Source organism: Miscanthus floridulus, chromosome 8, assembly GCF_019320115.1.
Source record: "Miscanthus floridulus cultivar M001 chromosome 8, ASM1932011v1, whole genome shotgun sequence".
NCBI lineage: Eukaryota > Viridiplantae > Streptophyta > Magnoliopsida > Poales > Poaceae > Miscanthus > Miscanthus floridulus.
Genome location: NC_089587.1, coordinates 50,565,376 through 50,592,193, shown reverse-complemented (window position 1 = coordinate 50,592,193; position 26,818 = coordinate 50,565,376). Strand labels below are relative to the sequence as shown.

At 45.0% G+C, this 26,818-nt stretch overlaps 1 pseudogene; it reads right to left on the bottom strand.

Moving 5' to 3' along the window:
- Positions 1-459: 459 nt before the first annotated feature.
- The window catches only part of LOC136471961 (polyamine oxidase 1-like), a 40,025-nt pseudogene continuing 13,666 nt past the window's right edge, over positions 460-26,818 (bottom strand).

Below are 26,818 nucleotides of genomic sequence, written 5' to 3'. Positions count from 1 at the left end.
TTCGTAATTGTGCAGATTGATCTACTGTCCATTCCCCTAATCTCCATGGAGTTGATTGATCCAAACTGACGCTTCTGTAATGCAGGGGTGAGAGGAAAAGAAACACAAAAGACTATGGGGATCATGAATCGTGAACACCAGAACAAAATGTTTCACCACTCCTTGCACAAATGTGATGACGGTTTTTTCCTTGCATTGAGCCTGATTGCTGTGTGTGTCGGGTGACAACAAATTGTGCTCTTCCCACTGGAACTACGCGGTACAAAGTTTTGTTTGACAGATCGATAGATGGTAACACGGTACTTAAGCAGAATACTTAACCACAAATCATAGATGGTAACAGGCATTGAAGCTTTATAAATCTGCCGCCTTATTGCAATAAGGAGAAAAGGGACGCCAAGACATGGCTGCCATCCATAGGTGGTACAACAAGAGGAGGCGTTTAATTTGTTGGAGCTTCTAGTCATACTTGCCCTGGACATGGTACTTGCAGTTGATGAGAATTTCAGCAGAGTCGATACCTGTCAACAAATATACAATGGAAATTCACGCCGTAAGTGCAAGTTAAGCTTATATCACTCGCTAGAAGTCTTGGCAAGCTCAAGGGTAGGCAATTGAAGACCTCATGTGAATACATATATATCTACCTGAGAGATAAGCGCCATGGACATAGCCATTGTAGTGCTCGCTGGTATGCTCACCGGTGAAGTATACCCTTCCAACCGGTGCCTAGAATGCAGAAAAAAAGAGAGGTTCAAATTCAAAGGATGAGGCCTTCAAAAATATGAGCATAATGGCAACATATAGAGAAGCACAAAATAAAAAATCTGTAGTATACCATACCCTAAGCTGGTCGTATTCGTAGCGGTTGACACCAATTGGCCAGTTGGAGAAGGTGCCCTCGTAGAACCTGTCAGACCACCATCTCGGGACAAGGATGTCGGTGGCATCCGGGACGTCCTTCCTGGGGAACATCTTCCTCAGCACTTGCATGATCTCTGCCTTGGTCTGGTTGTCCGACTGTTGCTCAATACGCCTCGACTCCTCGTCGGTTACGGTGACAAGGAGGACGTTGGCACCAGGATACTGCTTCTCAAACTCCTGAGTAGATCATATATTGTTGCAAAATGTTCAGTATTCGTTCATATTTCGATTTAATTCTTCCTATCAACTACAGGCTAATAATAACAGTATTGATGCTTTCTGTACTTGCCACACTCCGTAGTAACCTCTCCTGCTGCTCGCGTAGAGGAAGAACTCTCTCCCTTTCCCTTCAGGCCAGAACCTCTTTGAGAACTTGAGGAAGATCTTGGTGTACACGGCCATGTCGAATTGGTAGATCGCCGTTGTTAGTTTGATCTCCACCAATTGGCCCAATGGCCAATCGGACCCCTTGACTGCATCCTGATCGGGGACGCTAAACCGACCACTGGTCGGCGGGCCTCTGTCACACAGCGCTATATAAAGAGAAAGGTGGGGGCCAGGGCACAAGAGATGAGGTTTACCGCCGCCACTGACCCACCGAAGTAACCCTAGAAGGCCCCTCCGATCGTGGGCAGCCCTGCAAGTGACGGCAAGTGCCGTCGACCGCATCGCCGGCACCTGGACTACACCACCACGCACTACGTAACCGCTACCATAGCGATTTCTTCCCCTCCACCTTCTCTGCCAAGCCCGAAGGTATGGGTCCCTACTCTGTCTCCCTCTCCCGAGTCTATCTCCCTCTCCTGGGTCATGTACTTGATCAATTTGAACTAAATAGAAATGAATCCACCCACTAATTTACACCTAGATGATCCTAAGCACTTAACAATGGTATCAGAGACAGGTTTCTAGGCGTAGATTTGGTAGGGGTAGCAGCAATTAGAAGGAGGTGAGAGATCCGATTCGGATCTAAGCAAAGGGTTTGATGTGAACCCTAACCCTAATCGGGTGAAGAAAAGAACATCAAAGGGGTCTCGATTTCGAGAACAACTCAAACCCTAACCCTAACCCACGAAGACAGATGGGGAAGATGAATAGTAGGCCTAACCCTAACCCTAAGCCTAACCCTAACCCTAAATCGGACCAGCTCCGAGAAGAAAAGAAAGAAGATCTAAACAGAGAAGATCAAGGGGAAAGGGGAAGGGCTAGGGAGGCGGCTTACCTCGCCGGCCTCCACTCACCAGATCACCCAGGGAAGGGCCTCCGCGCCGGTGTACTACGGCCATGCTAGGGCGCCACGGTTAGGCCGCTCGATGGCGACGCGCTCACTCGATGGGGAGTGTGCGTGCCGGCGAGGGGGCCAGTGCCGGCGCCACCTTCTCTCGCTCAGCTCCGGGGGCCAACGACGGTGCCACCTTTGAACGGTATCAGTCGGTGGCTGCCTCTGAGAGAGAGAAAGGGAAGTGGAGCCACGCAGAGTCAAGGGCACCGTCGCTGTAACACCCTAAAATTTGAATTCTTTTTAAAATAGTAAATTTGATTTAAATATGCAATTATGTGTGCATTCAATTATAGGAAATTAATAATTTTTGGGAATTAAAATCAATTATGAGATTTGAATCTTTTGATGCATACATGCTGCTGCAACATTTATTCATGGGATGATTGTTCATGAATTAGAGGTCAAATGAATTCAAAAATTATTTGAAAATGCTTTTGGAAAAAAAATTTGTTTGGAAAATAAAAAGGAAAAATGAACATCTCCCCCCTCTCTCTCATTTCGGCCTGCTGGCCCGCTCACCTCTCTTCCTTACCCTCCTCCCATTCTCCTTCCTGGGCCGGCCCAGTTCGGGCGGTACTGCTGCCCCCGCGACAGCCCAGCTCCACGCCGGCCCAAGTCGCGCGCACCCCTGCTGCAACCGCCGCGCCTCCCTTTCCTCCTTCAGCCGCTGACGCCCAGGCCCGCACGTCAGTGCCGCCCCCTTCCTCCCGCAACCGCAGCGCGCGTCAGCCGCAACCGCCGCCCGCTCCCACGTCGCGCGTCGTGGGATCGCCCTCCCCTCGCCCCGGCCTCTTTTTAAGCGAAGCCGAGCCCCTGCGCGTTCCTCTCTCGCTCTCCGCTCCAATTTCGCCCTCGCTCACGCTTCGGAGGCCGCCACCGTCGCTCGGAGAAGCCCCGCCGTCCACCGAGTTTGGAACCGCCGTGGACCGCCTTCCCCGAGCCATCTCCGACCCATTTCTTCCCCGCGGTGAGACCCCCATGCTCTCCTCTCTCTCCCTGTCATTCACCTTGGCGTTTGATGGCTTGTGTGTCCGTTTTGCGTGCGGCCGGGAAGCTCTTGGCCGTTGGCCATGGCGGCCGCCGCTCCAACCTTCCCCTCCGGCCACCTTTTTGGCCTAGCCGTAACCCCTTGCTTCCCCCGATAACCCTGGTGCTCTCAGTTCTTCGATTGGCAAACCCTAGCCCCCTAACCGAGCTCGCCGGCGTGTTCTTGGCCATCGGCCATGGCTGAGCCTCGCCGGTGTTACTGTTCCGGCCGGCCGAACCCCCCAGATCCATTGCTGACCGTCCATTTCTAATCCGACGGCCATCGTTGGCCGATACCCCTTCGTGGGTCAAATTGCTTAAGAGCCCTCCTGTTTTCGCGTAATAGAACCCGCCGTCCTTAGCGTATTTCCTCGAGTACGCATTCTCGTTTTGAAAGCGTATAGTTCACTGGTTTAGTCTAAAGTACGCTTTCAGTATTTACAGAAATGCCATTCGAACTGTTTCGCTCATAGAATTGTCGTTTTAACTCCGAATTGATCCATTCAAATCGCGTTAGCTTCGTAATTTCATAAGCTACATGTTAGAACTACTGTTAGTCAAGTTTGGAACTTTTTAATTTCATGATTAGATTTAATTAAATATATGGCTATAGGAAAACCCGTTTAAATCATAACTTTCGCATTTTAGCTCCGTTTTTCGTGAACTTCGCGTTGACGTGATCGTAGCGAGACGTAGAATATGTTTACAAATATTTTATCTTGTTTTCAATACTGTTGGTGTACTGTTCTAATGATAGGAATGTTTGCTTTGCATGAATGCTTTTGGAATGTTGTATGTTGCCGTGTTGGTCGCGTTCAGACGGTGAGGAAAACGTTGGAGACCAAGAACTCTTCTACGACCAGCAGGACCAGCACGAGTTTTTGAACCAAGGCAAGTATAACATGGGCCTTCCTTGATGTCCTATTTCACTCTAATCAATTACTCATTTGCATGTGTCTAATTTTGATACTCGTAAGGACATCCTAGTGATTGTTATCCTGTTCCTTGTCTCCTATGGGTTAAATGCATATGGGTAGATTGCTAGTGCTCTAACTGAATTTGATATACATGTTGATGAATAATACTATGGAACAAAGTGAGTGACATGATTTATAACAATTGTTCCATAGGGCGAAAGTGCAAATGACCTTGGTTCATGTTGCTCCCGGCCCTCCATAAGGACTTATCTGTCGGCAAAAGCTGGGACTGACAGTGCAACCGGGAGAGTCATATGGCTCTGACTTTAGCTCAGTAATAGGACCTTTTCTAGCTGGTTAGAGGTTACCTTTTTGGCGCAAATGGGGCTTGCCACTTTGGGTATAGGGCTGCCTCTGTTCCTATGAGTATAGCCGCGATGGATTTGTGCCATAGGAAAGGGGGGTCCCTACATCTGCCTGCCAAGGAAACCTAGCGGCCCTAACTTGTTAGGGAAACCTATGAAATGGCTTCATAGTGTACCCTGCCCGCTCACCTTGGTAGTGACATGGGAGTAATTAACCCGGGCGTATGGGGATCACGACTCGCGGTGAATGTGCACCACCTCTGCAGAGGGTAACAAACTGTTATAACAGCCGTGCTCACGGTTACGAGTGGCCCGGAAAACTCACAGAATAACTGGTTAAATTGTTGATGATCATTTAAAGTTGTTCAATGATGATATATGGTACACCTGACCCCGATATTTGTTCTTATGGGCTTAAATGGGAGCTTAAGCATAACTTGATAATACTTGAGAATAAAAGTTTGACCTATTAAAAATGCTAACTGCAGTAAACTAGAGTCTATCCTTTTTGAGCTTCATAACCCCATGTTAGCTTGCTAAGTACGGAATGTACTTACACTTGTTTATTTTCTTTACTTGGATAAAAATCCCGGATGGGTAACAGATGACAACGGGTATGAGGATTTCCCGGAGGATTATTAGGCTTGTGGTCAACCAGTTGACCTTCCCTATGATGACGGCCACGAGAGTTCATTCTATTTTTATTATTCCGCTGTGATGTATGAGACTAAGTTCTATTATAACTCTGATGTATGAGACACTGTGATGATACTATTGTAATTTGTCAGCTTGTGTGTGTGATTGATTCCTGGGCACATACGAGTTTAGTGCATTCAATTTTATCCTTAAAATTGGGTGTGACAGTCGCCCAGACCGTTCGACGGCAGCCCGCTCAGCCTCGGGCGAGCGACCTCACCGGCGAAGGGACCAGCGGCGGCGCCACTCTACAGTCGCCTCTCCATCTTGGCACCGAAGAGAGAGAGAGGGAAGTGAAGAGAGTGAGCTAGGGTTCTGGGGGAGCATCGCCATCGCCGGTTTTGATCCACCGAGACGCGCGTGTGGCCATCCGATCTGCATCAACGGCGCAAAGGCGATGGCCCGGAGGCTGGTCCAGGTGGGCGCAAGCGGGCGAGCCACTTTCTCGGCCTAGGCCCAGGTTGCGGCCTGGGAGGGAGCCGCGCGCGCACAACGTAGGCTGGGCCGGCTTTGCTGTCGGGCCGAAGAACCGTAATATTTTCTTTTTTTCCTTTTCCAGTAAATTATTTATTTCCTGGAAAATGATTAATAGCTCAAAGAAAAATAGCAAAGTTTAATGTTGATTATCTTCTAATTAAATTCGAACCAACGGGAGAATTTAATTCACATAGCAGTTATATTTAGTAAATTTTGATTATGTTTATCCTCTAATTAAATTGGAACCAACGTGAATATTTAAATTAGAAGAGTAGTCCATTTTGTTTAAGTCAGATTATGGTATTGTCATTTTCTGACCAACGTTGATGGTGACAATATTATATTGAGTTCAAGTTTGAGGTTTAAATCTCTGATAAATTTCACACCAACATGGTCAATTTTTCACAGAGTAGATAAGGACCAAGAAATGCTTCTGAACTAATATAATGTATTTTATTAACATGTTTCCGCTGCAATGAAGTTGATTATCTTCTAATTAAATTCGAACCAACGGGAGAATTTAATTTTGAAGTGTAGTTATTTGGATTTCAAGTTAATTTATGAGTTTTATGTATTAATTCTATTTTTTGCCCAATGGTGATGTAGAATTGATGCAGAAGCATATTGTATGTTTTATTTTTAAGCCGACAAGATTACTTGGCTGCATGCCAATGGGCTGCAATGTTGGGATATGTGAATGAAAAGGCTTGAGTCAAGCCAGTCCAGGACAATTTTTTTGTTAGTTTACTAATTTTCTGATTAAATTGGAACCAACAGGAAGATTTAATTGAAAAACAAATAATAAGTGAATGTTTTTGGTCATCATGACTAATTTTTTCGTTACGGTAATTTGTATATAGATTTATCCTGCATGGGGAGAAGTTTGGCATAGTTCTTATGCTAGTCATTCCTGCATGGCGGGAGAAGTTTTATGATGACTCATTTGTTTTTGTATCTCGCATAGCGAGAGATGTTTGGGTAGCTCTTATACTATCCTAGTATTAACCATGGCACAATAGAAATGCACCGTCATGGTCAATACTAATCAAAAGACAAGAAAAAGATGCAAACGTGACTTGCAAAAGTACAGTTAATAAAAGACCTCGATGAGTTCTTGAAGTAAATGAAAAAAGTGTACTCCTATACGGATCAAGAAATAACTTTGTTTGCATGACGTAATCATGTGAATGAAGTAAGTAATAAGTGTCTCCTCGGTCATAGTTTTCCTGAATAGTTCTCGAAATTATGACAGCATAGTTCATGCCATATTTCGAGGGGGGAGAATTGTGAGATGAATTAAGAGTAAGAATTAAGATCAAATAAGAAACTACTCTTCATTAAGAGTGAGATAAAGATGTTGATGAATGTGTACTCTTCATTAAGAGTGAGATACAGATTTTGTAAGAAACTGAGTGATAAAGATTTTGATGAATGTGACCGTCGGTCATAACAATGATACCCCTAAGCAGAGAAACAACTGAATTCCTGAATTTTTTTAAGTTCCGAGAGGAAGATAGCATAGTCACCATCAAAGATATTAAAGCGGTGCTTAAAGCGCCATATAAGGTTTTAACAGATTGAACCCAAATAAGAAATTGGAAGATACACTATCTTTATAAAAGATGGGAAGATCTGGGGGATCATGGTATGTAGAGGTATGTAGAGACCTAAGACTTGAAGGGAAGCGGAACTGCACGCCCACTTCGGTGATTCAAAACAACAAATTTCTCAATACTTGTTGATGTTGTTTGACTTATACAACACCTGTTGTTGGCTTTTCGAAGAAGATGAATAATATAAACAAGGATCTTGTGATATAGGAGCCTGTAGAATCAATTGCCTCTTAGCAATGAAGACCAACAACAGCCCCATATAAAAGTGCTAGTAGCTGAAACCCTAGAAGGTCTCAAAGAATTAGTAAACTAGTTTTTAGATGACTATGAAGTCTATGTTAGTAAAGAAATTCAAATGAAGGGTGATCCCACCTCATTTGAAGAAGCCATGAGAAGCGTTTACTCGTTTAAATGGCAAGAAGCTATTGTAGCACCTGGTTTTAAGGTCAAAACTAGATACACACCATATGTGTGCCCAGGGATTCAATTCACACATATAGTTACAAATGAAGGGGTAATATGAAAGACAATGCCTTTATTACATAGCTGATAAGTAGTTGTTACAAAAGACATAGTTTTACTTTACAATATATACTATAACTCTATTCTTCTGGCGAAGCCTCCAACACCACAGGAATCGTCAACTGGTTGATCACAAGCCTAACACCTCTTGGAAAACTCCACTGAAGAACCTCCATCTGGTACACATCCGGGATTTTGCCAAAGTATTGAAATAAAATAAGCGTAAGCTACTACCACTTAGCAAGCATAACATGAGGGGATGCAGGCTCAAAAGGCTTGACACGGCTAAAACTATGGTAAGCACTTTTAGTTGGTCATATTTTATTATTAATCATAAGTTGCTATGTTATGCTTAGGCTCCCAAATATGAATAATTAGAGATATCAACAATTTTAGTCATAACCCAAACCACCCGAGTAACCAACTATTCAGTAAGGGTCCAGGCCTCTCGTGACCGTGAGCACGGTTGATATACCAGTTTTACACTCTTCAGAGGTTGTACACTTTCACCACGAGTCGTGTTACCCATATGCCCGGGTTTGCAACTCCCAAAACACTTTCAAGGTGAGCAGGCAGGGTACACTATGAAGCTTTTCCCTAGTCGTTCTAATAAGGAGCAGTCACTAAGGATTCCATCTCCCAAGTGTTATGGAGTCATCTCCAAAAGTGGCACTGATACACGCAGCATAGTACACACCCTGGGGATGAGGCCCATACCTAGCCTGGTATGCCCCTCTTGCCCTTTCGATAAACTGCTACAAACTAGAAAGAGCAAGGTACTAGACTAAGACTAGAGCCCTGTAGTCCTCATGGTTGTACTGTAAGTCCTGGGTTGTCACTTAAAGATAAGTCCTTATGGAGAGAAACTAGAGCACCCTAAGAAAAGGCCCAATGCTCTAGCCCCCTTGGTTCCATGTTGCTAAAAAGCATCTTTTAATACCATGTTGCATATATCTTTAATTGTATTCTTTAGTCAATATTGGTTGGAGCAAACTGAGCATACTACCCACATGCAAAACCCATAGGTATATCAAGGTTAGGATAATCAATATCAAGGTAGGTAGACTCCAAGCAGTTCATTAACATATGCACATGAATTGAGATTGCATTAAAGTGAATAGGTAACAAGGAGCCTCATATTATACTTGCCTTAATTCAAAGTATCGTTGCTGGTCTTGATCTTCAAAGAGTTGCTCCAGATCACCAACACAAAACTCAATGTCTACTCGAGATCAAACAGCACCACACAAGCATCCATACAATTATACATAGGAAACAAAAGCTATAGATTAGAACAGTACACCAATCACCATAAAATCAAGATGAAAAGTTCGTAAAATGAATCTACGTCTTGCTATGATCACACAGACGCAAAGATCACAAAAATCGGAGCTAAAACGAAAAAGTTACGAATTAAACAAGATTTCCCTTAGTAAAATAATAGATTAAATCTAACCTCAAATTTAAAAATTGAAAACTTACTTAACAGTAGTATAAACATGTAGATTACTTAATTACGAACCTAACGCAAGTTGAACAGATCAAATCAGAGTTAAAATAGAGATTTTATGGCTAAAACAAAATTAGTGGCAAAACTATAAACCGTTGAAAACGTATTTTGGATTAAACCGAGGAAACTACACTTTCTAAAGAAGAAAACGTATCCTGAAAAAGTGCTATGGGCTGCGGGTTCTAAAATCAAAAATCCGAGGGACTCTTTAGAAAAAGACAGGGACCGCGGGTTAAACCTCAAATAATTGTAATGGCTTTTGTGCAAATATGCCAATGAAAGGGTAAGTTCTAATCTAGACCGTTGTTCTTGAATCAGACGGCTGAGGCGGATTGGGGCTTAATCTGCTACCAGAACAGGACCAAGCCAGTGGTGCTCCATTGACGGCGGCGAGCACCTCGCCGGAACTTCACCGGAAGCGGGTTTCTGAGCTCGAAACTTGATAGGAATAACACTAAAAGATAGAACAAGGGAAGACGAACTCACCTAGGGTACTCATGTCGGCCGGGGAGATTTTGGTGGTGGCGTGTAGCTCGATGGAAGCTCTGGTCTACCTACGAACAATCAGCGGCAGCGTATGAGCGATAGAGTGAAAGAAAGAGACATAGGACGGTGCTGGGAGGTTTGCTACCACGGAGAGACTCCCGACGACCTATGCGAGTCAACAGAGGGGCTTCCAATGATGGTTACCATGGTAGCGGTAGGCTCTGGTTTCTCCCTGACGAGATCCACCAGAGCGGTGGCATGAAACTAGGGCTAGGGCAAAGGAGGCGGTGTATAGATGCGAACTGGGGCGCTATTTATGGGGCTCGGGGCGTGCAGTGCAAGCCAAGACACGAGCAAATGTCGCATTGGTGGATTCCCAATTGAGGCAGAGTCCGACGTCGAGACGATGTAGGTAGGAGGTGCGGCTGACAGCTAGGTCCCACACATCAGCGAGGCACGTAGGCGGGGCCAGGGTGTCAGCGAGGGAGAGCGAGGGACTCGGGCTTCCGCACGGTAGCTGCTAGGCCGCGGCGCTGCAGGCCCACTCGGGAGAGGAGAACGGGCCGACACGAAGCGGAGTGGGGAGCTGGGCCATGGTTTGGGCCGTCAGAAGTGGGAGAAGAGTAGGTCGGGTTGAGCAGCCACCCAGGCCAAAACAGAGAGGAGTGAATATTTCCATTTCCTTTTTCTTTTCCTTTCTTTTCTAACCATTTTCAAATGAGTTTTGAATTTCTATTTTGGATTTTGAATCAAACCACTCAATACAAAAATAATATGCCATAGCATGCATGCACATTCATGTTGCTACCTTAAGATGAATTTTAGTTTTAATAAAGATTATTATTTTCCCTAGGTTAAATGTACACAAAAATTCATAATTAAATGAATTTATCTCTATTTGAAGAAAAGTAAATTTTAGGGTGTTACAATTCGACCCCCCTTAAAATGAATCTCGTCCTCGAGATTCGGATGATGCTTACTCAAAAAGTTGTGGGTACTCCGCCTTTAGATCCGCTTCTTTTTCCCAAGTAGCCTCTTCCTCTAAGTATCGATTCCATTGAACCTTGCACATCCTGATCACCTTACTCCGAGTAACTCTCTCAGTTGTTTCCAAGATCTTGACGGGATACTCTTTGTAGGTAAGATCCTCTTTCACATTGAGCTCCTCCAAAGGTATTTGTTCCTGCAGCACGCGCAAGCACTTCTTCAGTTGAGACACATGGAACACATCAGGTACCCCAAACAAACTCTCTAGCAATTGCAACTGATAAGCCACTTCTCCTTTTCTTTCTAGAACTTTAAATGGACCAATATAGCGAGGTGCTAACTTGCCCTTCACATTAAACCTCTTAATACCTTTCATGGGTGACACTTTGAGATAGACATAATCTCCCAGTACAAATACCAATTCCCTTCTCTGAGTGTCAGCATAACTCTTCTATCTAGACTGTGCCACTCTTAAGTTTTCCCTAATAGTATGTACTTGCCTTTCAACATCCTTGAGGATCTTAGGTCCAAACACTTGACTTTCTCCTGTCTGATTCCAGAACAATGGAGTTCTGCACTTTCTACCATATAGTGCCTCGAATGGTGCCATCTTGAGACTCTTCTGGTAACTATTGTTGTAGGAAAACTCAGCGTAACATAAACTCTTATCCTAACTTGTACCATATTGCAAAGCACAAGCTCTCAACATATCCTCTAAGATCTAATTGGTTCTCTCTATTTGTCCATCAGTTTGTGGATGATAAGCTGAGCTAAAATTCAACTTAGTGTCCGTAGACTCATGCAATTTCTTCCAAAAGTTTGATGTAAACTGAGTACCTCTATCTGACACAATCTTCTTAGGAACTCCATGCAAACATACTATCCGTTGCATGTATAATTCTGCCAACTTTGCACCCGTATATGTAGTCCTGACCGATATGAAGTGAGCAACCTTAGTCAACCGATCTACTATTAACCAAATTGAGTCATACCCACTTTGAGTGCGTGGTAATCCAACAATAAAATCCATACCAACTTCTTCCCACTTCCACTCAGGTATCTTCATAGGTTGAAGTAAACCTGCTGGCCTTTTATGTTCTGCTTTGACTTGTTGACATGTGTCACATATTGCTACATACTCGGGCACATCTCTTTTCAAACCATACCACCAGTACTTCTTTAGATCTAGGTACATCTTGGTACTACCTGGATGGATAGAGTATGTTGAGTCATGGGCTTCTCTCAGAATCATCTCTTGAATGGACGTTATTGCTGGCACACTGTTCCCTGATCATCCAATCAAAAACCCGGTGCTTTACCAATTGTGATAAGTTCTGCTATCTCCTTGATTTTCTCATCTTCCAACTAACCCTTGCGGATCTCTTGTTCAAGTGTAGGTTCCACTTCCAATTTCATCGCATTAGCAACTATTCCCAAATTAAGATGCTCGAATTTAGCACATAACTCCTTAAGTAACTGTGTCATTAGAGCTGCATTAACATAGCTCCTTTGGCTCAAAGCATCAGCTACAACATTTGCCTTTCTAGGGTGATAGTGTACCTCCAAATCATAGTCCTTGATTAGCTCTAACCAACGACGTTGCCTCAAGTTCAAATCTGACTGAGTGAAGATATACTTCAAACTCTTGTGATCTATATAAATATCACACTTATGTCCAATAAGATAATGTCTCCAAATCTTCAGTGCATGGACCACAACTGCTAACTCCAAATCATGGGTGGGATAATTTAGTTCATGCTTCCTTAGTTGCCTAGATGCATAAGCCACTACTCGTCCGTCTTGCATAAGAACACAACCCAGACCAAGTCGAGATGCATCACTGTAGATGGAGAAACTCTTGTTTAGATCTGGTAGTATCAGCACCGGAGCTGTAGTCAACCTTTTCTTTAACTCTTCAAAACTAGCTTGGCAATGCTTAGTCCATACAAACTTAGCATTCTTCTCAAGTAGAGATGTCATAGGCTTGGCAATCTTAGAAAAACCTTCAATGAACTTCCAATAATATCCGGCCATTCCTAGGAAACTCCAGACTTCACCTGCATCTTGAGGCGGATTCCAACTCAACACATCACTAACCTTCTTGGGATCCATAGCTACTTCACCATTAGAGATAACATGCCCAAGAAAAGAGACTTCCTTCAGCCAGATCTCGCACTTGCTTAACTTAGCATATAGTTGATGTTCTCTAAGTTTCTACAGAACTAATCTTAGATGCTCTTCATATTCTGCTTCTGTTTTGGAGAAGACTAGAATATCATCAATGAAGATCACAACAAACTTGTCGAGATATTCCATAAATACCTTATTCATCATATACATGAAGTATGCAGGGGCATTAGTCAATCCAAAAGACATAACCGTGTACTTATATAATCCATACCGAGTGGTAAAAGCAGTCTTGGGAATGTCCGATGAACGAATCCTTAACTGATGATAACTAGAGCGAAGATCAATCTTGGAGAACACACAAGCACCTCGTAATTGATCAAATAGATCATCAATTCTAGGCAAAGGATACTTGTTCTTGATGGTTACCTCATTAAGAGAGCGATAATCCACACACATCCTCTGCGTACCATCTTTCTTCTCAACAAATATAACTAGGGCTCCCAATGGTGAAGAACTAGGACGTATGAAACCTTTATCCTGTACCTCCTTTAACTATTTCTTAAGTTCTTCTAGCTCATTGACTCCCATCTGATATGGTCTCTTGGCTATAGGTGTAGTTCTAGGCAAAAGCTCAATAATAAACTCAATATCATGGTCTGGCGGCATACCTGGCAAATCATCAGGAAAAACATCTAGAAACTCATTAACAACCTTGGTCTTATCCATGGTTGCACCTTCCATCTGATTAACACTGCACACCTCTCTTGTCATTGTAGTTGCCTTGCAAATAACTTCTTTTCCTGACCTGGACGTCAAGTGTACTGTACCATTCTCACATTGGATAATATCCTTTCGTGGATTTAGCCAATCCATTCCAAGAATTACATCTATGCTTAAAGACGTCAGCACAATCGGATTTGCCAAAAACTCTACCCCCCTTATTTCAACTCTTACACTAGGACGCATTAGAGTAGCTTGCATATCCCCACATGGTGAGTCAACTAGCATCTATTTCTTCATAGGACACTTTGATATATTGTGCTCCTTAACAAAACGATGTGCAATGAAGGAATGTGAAGCTCCAGAATCAAACAAAACCAACGCAGGGCTAGAGTTGATGAGACACGTGCCAAACACAACATCTATGGCTTCTTGCATAGATTCTATCGTCACATAATTGACTCTGCCTTGCACATGAGTCCATTGTTTATGGTTTCCATTTTGGGGTTGTCGCTTGTTCAGCTTCTTTGGGCATTGACTTACATAGTGGCCAGGTTCACCGCAGAGGTAGCACTTCTTGCCTGAAGAGAGAGTGTTGGGAACACTATCCTTCATTAGGGAGTTGACGAGTGGTTCTTGGGGTGGACTCTGGTTCACATACTGTTGCTCTTGCTGGTGTTGAGGGAGGTGTTGAGGAGGATCAAAATCCCACTGACTAGCTAGTTCCTGGTATCTTTGTTGAAATTCTTGCTGGGGAGTGTAGCGGGGGCGTGTGTTACTACCTACAGATTGGCTTTGAATTCTCCTTTTCTTCTCTTCTATTTCCCGATGCTTGTTCTCAATCAAAATGGCCCCATTCACCAAAGTTTGGAAGTCGGAATACTCAACAGTCATCAACTGCAGTTGAAGTCCATCATTTAATCCTTTCAAGAAGCATTTCTGTTTCCTAGCATCATTAACCACCTCTCCTGGAGCATAACATGACAGCTGAGTGAATTTGTTACGATACTCACACACTGTCATGGAACCTTGTTTCAAGTTGAGGAACTCCTCCTCCTTGATCTCCACCAAAGCTTCTAGAACATGATAAGATCTAAAGGCAGTCTTGAAATCTTCCCAACAAATCTGATTTACATCTTTCCCAACCTAAAATAATTCCCACTGGTCTGAAGCTGCTCCTTGAAGTTGACCGGATGCATAAAGCACTTTCTGATGGTCATTACACTGAGCTATGTTAAGTTGTCTCTCCATAGTTCTAAGCTAGTCATCATCTTCTAGTGGGTTACTAGCATGAGAGAATGTTGATGGATGTCCCTTCATAAATTCACCACGCTTGTCCCTTGGTGGTGCTTGATGGGGGTTGATGCATACATTCTGAACATAGGTCTGTAGCAATTGAGTCTGCATCATCATAGATTGCTCTATAGTTGGAGGATTTGGTGGTGGTGGATTAGCATTAGGGGCATTCCTTCTGGCATCATGTGAAGCACTTCTCCTAGTAGAAACCATCTATTTGCAACATTTAGCATAATTATTGGTTGTAATCCATAACTTTTGGGCATCTACCTTTGGAGATATAACCCGATGAACGCTGACAGCACACGCAGGGATGAGAAAAACCAACCCAACTATCTAATTACTGGTCCTTAAGCCTTATCATGTAAACTAAATGAAACTGTGAGTATAACCCACAGAATCATTGCAATCATTACAAAGATCTAAATCAAGCATGAACATCAAGACAACCATTCAAACATTAAAGGTTCACAATTCAAGCATTAGGACTCAGTGTCTCTACTCACATTACTAGCGTTCTTGTTGTGTCAAGGGCTCAAAACTCTACAACTTCACCTTCATGTTGTGCAAGAATGTGGTAAGTGATAGCTCTAAAAGCAATTTAGAACAAGGGGTGGAGATAAGGACAAAATTTATAGCAACAAGGAGGAGATGAACAGCAAAGACAATAATATAGTATAGGAGAAAATAGCAAGGTTTATAGATCAAGTATTTCATAGCGAATTCTGAACCTTAAAATGACCATTTTCTAACTAGGCTTGCGTCCTACAGTCGACATAGCTCAGATACCACTTTGTAGCACCTGGTTTTAAGGTCAAAACCAGATACACACCATATGTGTGCACAGGGATTCAATTCACACATATAGTTACAAATGAAGGGGTAATATCAAAGACAATGCCTTTATTACATAGCACATAAGTAGTTGTTACAAAAGACATAGTCTTACTTTATAGTATATACTATAACTCTATTATTCTGGCGAAGCCTCCAATACCACAGGAATCGTCAACTGGTTGATCACAAGCCTAACACCTCTTGTAAAACTCCATTGAAGAACCTCCATCTGGTACCCATCCGGGATTTTGCCAAAGTATTGAAATAAAACAAGCGTAAGCTACTACCGCTTAGCAAGCATAACATGAGGGGATGGAGGATCAAAAGGCTTGACACGGCTGAAATTGCGGTAAGCACTTTTAGTTGGTCATATTTTATTATTAATTATAAGTTGCTAAGTTATGCTTAGGCTCCCAAATATGAATAATTAGAGATATCAACAATTTTAGTCATAACCCAAACCACCCGAGTAACCAACTATTCAGTAAGGGTCCAGGCCACTCGTGACCGTGAGTACAGCTGATATACCAATTTTAAACTCTGTAGAGGTTGTACACTTTCACCACGAGTCGTGTTACCCATATGCCTAGGTTTGCAACTCCCAAAACACTTTCAAGGTGAGCAGGCAGGGTACACTACGAAGCTTTTCCCTAGTCGTTCTAATAAGGAGCAGTCGCTAAGGATTCCATCTCCCAAGTTTTATGGAGTCATCTCCAAAAGTGGCACTAATACACGCAGCATAGTACACACCCTAGGGATGAGGCCCATACCTAGCCTGGTATGCCCCTCTTGCCCTTTCGGTAAACTACTACAAACTAGAAAGAGCAAGGTACTAGACTAAGACCAGAGCCATGTAGTCCTCATGGTTGTACTATAAGTCTTGGGTTGTCACTTAAAGATAAGTCCTTATGGAGAGAAACTAGAGCACCCTAAGAAAAGGCCCAATGCTCTAGCCCCATTGGTTCCATGTTGCTAAAAAGCATCTTTTAATACCATGTTGCATATATCTTTAATTGTATTCTTTAGTCAATATTGGTTGGAGCAAACTGAACATACTACCCACATGCAACCATAGGTATATCAAGGACAGGATAATCAATATCAAGGTAGGTAGACTCCAAGCAGTTCATTAACATATACACATGAATTGAGATTGCATTAAAGTGAATAGGTAACAAGGAGCCTCATATTATACTTGCCTTAATTCAAAGTATCGCTGCTGGTCTTGATCTTCAAAGAGTTGCTCTAGATCACCAACACAAAATTCACTGTCTACTCGAGATCAAACAGCACCACACAGGCATCCATACAATCATACATAGCAAATAAAAGTTATAGTTTAGAACAGTACACCAATCAACATAAAATTAAGATGAAAAGTTCATAAAATGAATCTATGTCTCTCTACGATCACATAGACGCGAAGATCACAAAAATCGGAGCTAAAACGAAAAAGTTATGAATTAAACAAGATTTCCCTTAGTAAAATAATAGATTAAATCTACCCTCGAATTTTAAAAGCTGAAAACTTACTTAACAGTAGTATAAACATGTAGATTATTTAATTATGAACCTAACGCAAGTTGAACGGATCAAATCAGAGTTAAAATGGAGATTTTATGACTAAAACAAAATTAGTGGCAGAACTGTAAATAGGTGAAAGCATATTTTGGATCTAAACCGAGAAAACTACGCTTTCTAAAGAAGAAAACGTATCCTGAAAAAGTGCTGTGGGCTGCGGGTTCTAAAATAAGAAATCCGAGGGGCTCTTTAGAAAAAGACAGGGACCGTGGGTTAAACCTCGAATAATTGTAACGACTTTTGTGCAAATATGCCAACGAAAGGGTAAGTTCTAATCTCGACCGTTGTTCTTGAATCGGACGGCTGAGGCGGATTGGGGCTTAATCTGCCGCCGGAACAGGACCAAGCCGGCGGTGCTCCATTGACGACGGCGAGCACCTCACCGGAACTTCAACGGAAGCGGGTTTCTGAGCTCCAAACTTGACGGGAATAACACCAGAAGATAGAACAAGGGAAGGCGAACTCACCTAGGGTACTCACGTCGTCCAGGGAGGTTTTGGTGGTGGCATGTAGCTCAATGGGAAGTTCTGGTCAACTTGCAAACAATTGGCGGCGGCGTATGAGCGGAGTGGAAGAAAGAGACATAGGACGGTGTTGGGAGGTTCGGTACCACGGAGAGACTCCCGACGACCTACGTGACTCAACGGAGGGGCTTCCAACGATGGTTACCGTAGCGGCGGCAGGCTCTGGTTTCTGCCCGGCGAGATCCACCAGAGCGGCGGCGTGAAACTAGGGCTAGGGCAAAGGAGGCGGCGTATAGATGCGAACCGAGGCACTATTTATGGGGCTTGGGGCGTGCAGTGCAAACCAAGACGCGAGCAAATGTCGCATCGACAGATTCCCAATCGAGGTAGAGTCCAACGTTGAGACGACGGAGGTAGGAAATGCGGCTGATAGCTGGGTCCCACACATCAGCGAGGCACGTAGGCGGGGCCAGGGTGTCAGCGAGGGAGAGCGAGGGACTCGGGTTTCCGCGTGGTTAGCTACTGGGCCGCGATGCTCCAGGCCCACGCGATAGAGGAGAACAGGCCGGCGCGAAGCGGAGTGGGGAGCTAGGCCACGATTTGGGCCGCCGGAAGTGGGAGAAGAGCAGGTCGGGCTGAGCAGCCACCCAGGCCAAAAGAGAGAGGAGTGAATATTTCCATTTTCTTTTTCTTTTCCTTTCTTTTCTAACCATTTTCAAATGAGTTTTGAATTTCTGTTTTGGATTTTGATTCAAACCTCTCAATACAAAAATAATATGCCACAACATGCATGCACATTCATGTTGCTACCTTAAGATGAATTTTAATTTCAATAAAGATTATTATTTTCCCTAGGTTTAAATGTACACAAAAATTCATAATTAAATGAATTTAACTCTATTTGAAGAAAAGCAAATTTTAGGGTGTTATAGCTATGAAAGTTGAAATGAATTTAATAAATACCAACGATGTTTGGGACTTAGAAGTAATTCCTAATGGAGCCAAAATAGTAGGCTGTTAATGGGTCTACAAGACAAAATGTGACTCTAAAGGAAAAGTAGAAAGATATAAAGTTAAATGAATTCGATGAATACCAACGATGTTTGGGAATTAGAAGTAATTCCTAATGAAGCAAAAATAGTAGGCTGTTAATAGGTCTACAAGACAAAATATGACTCCAAAGGGAATATAGAAAGATATAAAGTACGACTTATGGCAATATGCTTTACGCAAAAAGAATGAATAGATTACAATGAGAGTTTTCTCTCTAGTCTTATGTAAGGATTCTTTTAGAATCATAATGGTGTTAATGGCACATTACGATTTAGAGTTATATCAGATGGATGTAAAGACTGCATTCCTCAATGGGTATTTGTATGAAAATGTTTACATGGCACAACCCAAAGGTTTTGTCATGGAAAAAAAGAACATATGGGATGCCGCCTATAGAAATCCATTTATGGGTTAAAAGTAAGTCTCTAGACAGTAGTATTTGAAGTTGATGAAACGATAAGAAAGTTTGGGTTTTAAAGAAAATGAGAAGGACAATAGCGTTTATGCGAGGATCAAGAATGGAAAATTCATTTTCCATATCCAATGAATAGATGACATTCTACTCATTAGTAAGGATGTTAATATGTCATTAGAGAAGAAGAAGTTTTGTCCTCAAGTTTCAATGTGAATGATCTTGGTGAAGCGTCATTGGTTCTAGGAATTGAAATTCATCGATGTGGGGGGTATGACCCCGGATACCCACAGCAGACCACATGGGCTGCGTCCTCAGGGGCGGCCTAGCCCACAAGACAAAGCCTTGCGGGGCACGACTCTAGTCGGCACCTTCCGCAAGACATCTGGAAGATATCCTGAAGATACTACGAGATCTGTTAGGATATGCATGATCCCAAGATTCCTATAATTAGTTATTACTTTTCGGTTATCTCTCAGATCTAACCGACTTGTAACCCTGCTCCTTGGACTATATAAGGCGGGTAGGGACCCCCCCCTCCAAACTCACGCAATATCATACGATAGCTAATACAAACCAACAGACCACAAGAATAGGGTATTACATCATACTGATGGCCTAAACCTATCTAACTCATGTGTCTCTATTGCCTTCTTGTTCTTGATCTCACGCTCCTCTACCGATCAATCTACCTTTGTGGGATACCCCTCGTTGGACTGCCGATGACATTCTATCGACAGTTGGCGTGCTAGGTAGGGGTGTGCGTGCTGTTTCCTTGTCAAACAACATGGCTTTTTCCATAGGCTCTTCGTCCCTTCCGTAGCCCAGCCAGACCTTCACAGTCGGATCCATCTCGTGGGTCATCAACGCTGACGGAGTCGGAGAGCACCTTGAGCCAGTGCAGATCCTTTCTACGCCGACCACCCCCGCACCTACAACCGTAGATCTGATCTTGGAACCACTTCCGAGGATGCCTTCATCAACGACTCGCCACCCACTTCCTCGCTACCAGAGGAGGCAAATCAACAATGATGATCTGATCGAGTCCATCGATTGGGTCGGTCTGAAGCTCGCCGATTGCCTCTCCATCGCCGAGTCAGCTCTGAACACTTTCGTTCAACGCCGACCACCCTCCGATTCAGATCTATCAGAGGCTGCTCGACAAACTCCAGGTGTTATAGCCCTACCCTTCAGGCTCACCAACATCGCCGCTACCTACCAAGACGCCCTAAGGGAAAAATTCACTGACCAGGTGGGAGACGTCCATCCACTCACCGACCAGATCACCGTCTAGCCTCTGCCAGCCATCAACATGCTACACATAGGCCGATGCCCTGGAGCGTCCCTCTAGACCATCCTGGAGGAAGTAGGCCTATGATCAAGTATCAGGCTTTGCTGATTTCGTTGTTGAGTGGACCGAGATCCAAGAGCCCATCGCCGCCACATGTCCTGAGCACTGGGTGATGTACCTCGATGGTGCCCTTAACATCAACGGTGCTGGTGCGGGCATTCTATTCATTACACTGACCAAGGATAAGCTCTGATACATTCTCTAGATACACTTTACGACCTAAAACAATGCCGCCAAATATGAAGCATGTCTCCATGGACTCCGTATAGCCGTTGATCTCGACGTCAAATGCCTCATGGTATATGGGGACTCTACGCTGGTCATTAACCAGCTTAACAAAGACTAATCTTATGCCAGTGAGAAGATGGATGCATATTGCACTGAAATCAGGAAGCTTGAAGGAAAATTCTACGGCATCGAGTACCACCACGTGGTACGCGACCAGAATTAGCTCACCGACCATTTATCCAAGTTAGGCTCTTCTCACGTCGCGATCCCACCGAGGGTCTTCATTCAAGATCTCCTAGCGCCATCCATTAATGAAGATAAGGAAGTTTAGGAAGTTCCCCCCACTGAGCAGTTGGTACTAGCGGTACCTTCGCCGGTCGCCGATTGGAGGGAACAATTCATCAAGTACCTTATCAGCGTCGAGGTACCCACCGATAAGACTGAAACCAAATGCCTAATCCGTTGAAGCAAACATTACGTGCTGGTGGATGGCAACTTGATGAGGAAAAGTGCGAAGGAAGGGATTCTGCAAAAAATGCATCACCCAAGAAGATGGAGTGAAGTTACTTCTCGAAATTCACTTTGGTTCCTGCGGCAACCACGCGGCTTCGAGAACACTAGTCGGCAAAGCTTTCTGAGCTGGTTTTTACTAGCCCACAGCCATCTCTAATGCAGAAGACCTCATCCAATGTTATGAAGGATGCCATTTTTTCACCAAGCAAATACACATGCCGGCACAAGAGCTGCAGACCATTCCAGCTTCCTGACCCTTTGCATGCTGGGGACTAGACATGATTGGCCCTTTTAAGCCAATGCCAGGTGGCTTTTGGTACATATACATTGCCATTGATAAGTTCTCTAAGTGGATTGAGTATAAACCGCTCATCTCGACTACTGCAAAGAAAGCAGTCGAGCTCTTTGAGGACATCATCCACAGATTCGGTCTCCCAAACAGCATCATCACCGACCTCAGAACTACATTTATTGGCCATCACTTTTGGGACTTCTGCGAAGACCATTGCATCTTCGTCAAATACGTCTCCGTTGCTCATCCTAGAGCCAATGACCAGGTTGAATGAGCGAACGGCATGATCCTTGATGCCCTCAAAAAGAGACTATATCAGAAAGAAGAAAAGCACCTGGGCAGTTGGCTGAAGGAGCTACCAGCTATAGTCTGGGGATTATATACTCAAGCTAGTCGCAACACCGGTGTGTCTCCATACTTCTTGGTCTACGGCTCAGAAGCCATACTACCAGCGGATATTGCCTTTCGAGCACCTAGGGTGGAAAATTATGATGAAGAGCAAGCCACAGCTGTTTGGATAGAGGACGTCGACAGGGCCGAGGAAGAACGCTTAATCACCTGCATCCGCACAGCCAAATATCTGGAAGGCTTGTGGAGGTACTACAACCACAACGTCAAAGGTCATTCATTTGCTGTCGGCGACCTTGTTCTCCACAGAAAACAAAAAACCGAAGGGATGCAGAAGCTCTCCTCCCCTTGGGAAGGGCCTTATGTCATCAAAGAGGTCACCTGACCAGGGTCTTATCGCCTATGTGACTTAGACGGAATTGATGTTCCCAACTCATGGCACATCGAGCACCTTATACGTTTGTATCCTTGAAACGCTCCAGATATGTACTCTCCACTTTATGTTGAATAAAGTTTTGGTCTCCATAACTTGTCTCCACTTTTTCTCCATTGTGGTTTAACCCCCACTTACGGTCGTCGAGCTCTATGCTACCCCATAACAAACTCCAATACGGAATCACCATAACTGCGCCGACCACGTTTCTCCAAATCTCCAATGTTATCGCCGAACGATTTTCTCCAAATCGCCGAACACTTTTTCGCCAAAAATCACCGAATAAGTTTTCTCCAAATCGCCGAACGATTTTCTCCAAAATCGCCGAACATGTCTTCTCCAAATCGCTAATGTATTTCGCCATAGGTTTTCTCCAAATCACCGATCAATTTGCTCCAAATCTCCAAGAAATTTCGCCGATCAACGAGCAGCATACTTTCTTTTCTATTCTCTTCGGAGAAGACTCAGTCCCCGATCTATCCCTACACATGCCACGGGCTCCACGCTCTGCGTTATGGGTGGTCGGCTATGGTTACTTGGTCACACCTGTTCCTCCTACACGTCCATGGGCTCCGCGCTCGACGTTATGGACTATGGGCTAGCCAAGGCCGAGAGCTCAGCACAGACCTAATTGCTCGAACGCCGCTTATACTACCTATATCTCCAAGTTATTTTGATAACCGCTGAGCAGCACACATTCCGCTCTGTTCTCTATGGAGAAGACCTAGTCTCTGATCTCTCCCTACACGTACCATGGGCTCCGCGCTCTGCGTTATGGGTGGTCGGTTGCAGTTCCTTGGTCACGCCTGTTCCTCCTACACGTGCATGGGCTCCGCGCTCGACGTTACGGACTATGGGCTAGCCGAGGCCATGGGGGTCAGTAGCGAACCAACTGCTCGGACGCTACTTGTACAACATATAATTGCGTATGGTTAAAACTACGAAGATTTTTTTGCCGAAATACAAGCTAACTGCATACACATGCACCTTATAACATTTATCATATACATAAGTGTTTTTGCGCTTTTGCACGTTCTAACTACACTGTCCAGAAATTACAGACAATACCCTCTGAGCAGATCATCGAGCTTCACCATCGCCATCTGTCTCACCAAACAGGTTGATGTCGCCGACCAGCTTTTTCGCCGCGTCCTCCACCTCATCCTCCAGCTCCTCAAACGCCACTGGATTCACTGACCCAGACTCTGGTGCATCGTTGGCAACTCTAGTTTCAGTTCCTGAGGGTCTAGTAGTACCCGCTGTTGCCTCAGGTATTGTCACCGACCCACCCCCCCCAACGCCGACCTCTCGTCGTCTCCAAGTCCACCCCCAACGGTGGTTGACTCTTCCTCTGGCTGCCGAGCACCTGGGGGTTTTGATACTGGAACTGTCGGCGTTGCCTCCACCCTGGGATCAGCCTAAGGCTGTTTGTCAGTCTGGGCGGATGGGTCCGGATCCTCCATATGCCTTGCACTGCATCATATCATTTTGTCAAGTGCTAGAAAAGCTAAGATAAGACAACAAAGTAACTCCAACACGAGGATACTTACCGTTTGGTCTGCCAATACAATTTTTTGAATCGGCGATGCCTGCTGGAGCCCCTAGATAGGGCTGTGGGGTCGACTCTTGTGCTCTAGGGTGGAGGTCTCGCCTCCTCCATAGTCGGCCTCTGCTCCGCCTACTGCTTTGGGACTTCCTCCGCCCATCGCTCTGGGTTTACCTCTGCCTGTTGCTCAGGGACTCCCGTCATTTGCTATGCGGGGATTTCCTTCGCCTGATGCTCAGGGAATCCACTCGCCCGCTGCTTAGGGACTTCTTCGCTTCCTCTTGATTGCTCCTCCACACGTGTGCTGCGCGAAGGTGCCTACGTGCTCGGAGGAGGAGCAACTGGAGCTTCATCGTCATCAGATCACTCGATCACCGTGGTCCTATGCATTCGAGTGGTCTGGTCACCTTCAAGTGAGATGCCGCCTAGTTTGAGGGGAGTGGTAGCTACCGTCTTTCTCTTCTTCTAGGCTGGCTTGTCTGCCACTGCCCTCTTCCCACGGACTTTATCTAACACCGGGGGCAAACTCTCCATCCGACCAACGTCGGTGCCTCCGGACTCTGAGGAGGCACTGGCCGCATCTTCCTCCGGCCGAGCCAGTGGCCAGGCATCTACCCCCCTCGGCCAATCACCCCTAGGCATGCCGGAGAAATACACTGCTCTTTCCTATGAATGGATCTTTGCATAAGTGAAATAGTTCACTGCTCGACAATGCTTTAGGATTAAAAGTATCAGGAATAAAAAAATCAAGATGGTTACCTGAGGAGGCGGATATGTGCAATTGAAGGCCCTCGTCTGCTTTGGCCAGATGAATGAAATGTTGGGAGAGAACAACTCTACGACCTGCTCTAGGACATTCTTCTTCGTCAGCCGCTCCGTCCTCTCCTGGGTCCCGTCATCATCACCTCTGTAGTCAAAGCCCGGGTGGGCCCTCTCCTTGCAGGGCTGGACACGACGCACTATGAAGCTTGTTGCCACCAGTTCACCTCTAATTTCCACGTCTTTAATCAGGTCGAGGAGCTCCCTCACTTGTTCCATGTCAGCACTATTTGGTTTCTCCGACCAGCTCTTCTAGTTCTCCGGGATATGGTGGACGTCGTAGCGGATTGCAGGGTGACTCTGTTTCATATAGAACCACTTGGAATTCCACCCTTTCAGAGAACTGTTCAGCGGTACATTAATATACTCGCTGGCCATTCCATCCCGGAGCTGCAGATATATGCTGCTGACCACCTTGGAGCCACTGCTGCCCTTATTTTTCAACCAGAATAAGTGTCTGAAGAGGTTGAAGTGCGGTAGAACCCCCAGAAACGTCTCATAGAAATGAATAAAGATCGAAATGTGCAATATAGTGTTGGGGTGGAGGTTGCACAGACTAATCACCCAGAACTCCAGCAGATCCCACAAGAAAGGATGAACAGGGAACCCCAAACCATGCCAAAAATAATCCTCAAAGACTACAGCTTCATCAGTGTTGGGCATCGGGAAGGGCTCACCGCTAGCTAGCCGCCATCCGGCAGTGACGCGGTCAGGAACCACGCTCGCCTCCACCAATCTCTCGAGCTCCGCTTCCCCCGTGCGTGACGGCACCCACTCTTCGTCATGACTAGCTCCTGCTCCTACTTTCTTTGGGCTCGCCTTCTTTGGGTTCATAGCTCTCCTCCTCGGCGCCATCTCTCAGATCTAGATGGGGATTGACATTGGGAGCGTGCGTGGATTCGAATCTAGAAATGTGAGGGCTGAGGATGAATACGGGATAACAAAGTGGCAAAGGTATGAATGCGGGATGCGGTGGCGCAGTTATAAAGCACTTTCCCCACCCTTTTGCATTCGAGGGTTTTTAGGAAACCGTTCCCTCGATTTGCGCCCCTCCGAATTCTCCAACGTGGCTTAATGGGCCGTAGCCTGGGCTTTCACGCAACCACAGCCCATGTCGCTGATTTATTGCCGCCGTTGGTTATTACTCACTGAATAATCGCCGACTTCTTCACCATTTATTGAGGCTCAGTAACAATTATTGTACAGCCGTTACTCCGGTTTTTTTCTCCACGGTTGAGTTTTTTAGATATCTCCGTAAACGGCTCGGGGACTGGCTGCCTGCTCGGCTAGTTTTTTTTATTATTTTTCTATTTCTGACCCTGGCACCACATGACTGCGTCACCTACTGTTAGGCTCGAGGACTAAGTGGGCACACTTCACCTTGCGGTGAATGTGCTCTTTCTCATTTTAGGGCTATGCTCGAGGACTAGTTGCCTGCTCGGCTGATCTTTTATTATTCTTCTACTTTGGACCCTGGCACCACATGACTACGTTATCTACTATCAGGCTCGGGGACTAAGTGGGCACACTTCACCTCGTGGTGAATGTGCTTGCTTTATTCTGAGAGACTCCATGCCTCTTGAAGTTGAAGAAGACTATCTCCTTTTCTCGTGGTCGGACTCTAAGTGGGCACACTTGTTCCACTCCGAAGAAATTTTTGATTCTGAACTTGAGCTCCTTACACCCTTATGGCAAGCCATGCTTGGGTTATGCTGCTCGGCTATGGTTTGTGCTACTCAGTGATAGTACACGTTGCTCGGCAACTGCTCACAACTGCTCGGCAACTTATCATGGTGGTCGGACCATGAGTTTGACTGCTTGACTTCGTTCGCACCTGCTCGGACAAGCTCAAGACGGCGTTGCACTACGGGTACAAGGCGCTCGGGGACTAGCTATGGGGGGTATGACCCCGGATACCCATGGCAGACCACATGGGCTGCGCCCTCAGGGGTGGCCCAGCCCACAAGACGAAGTCTTGCGGGGCACGACT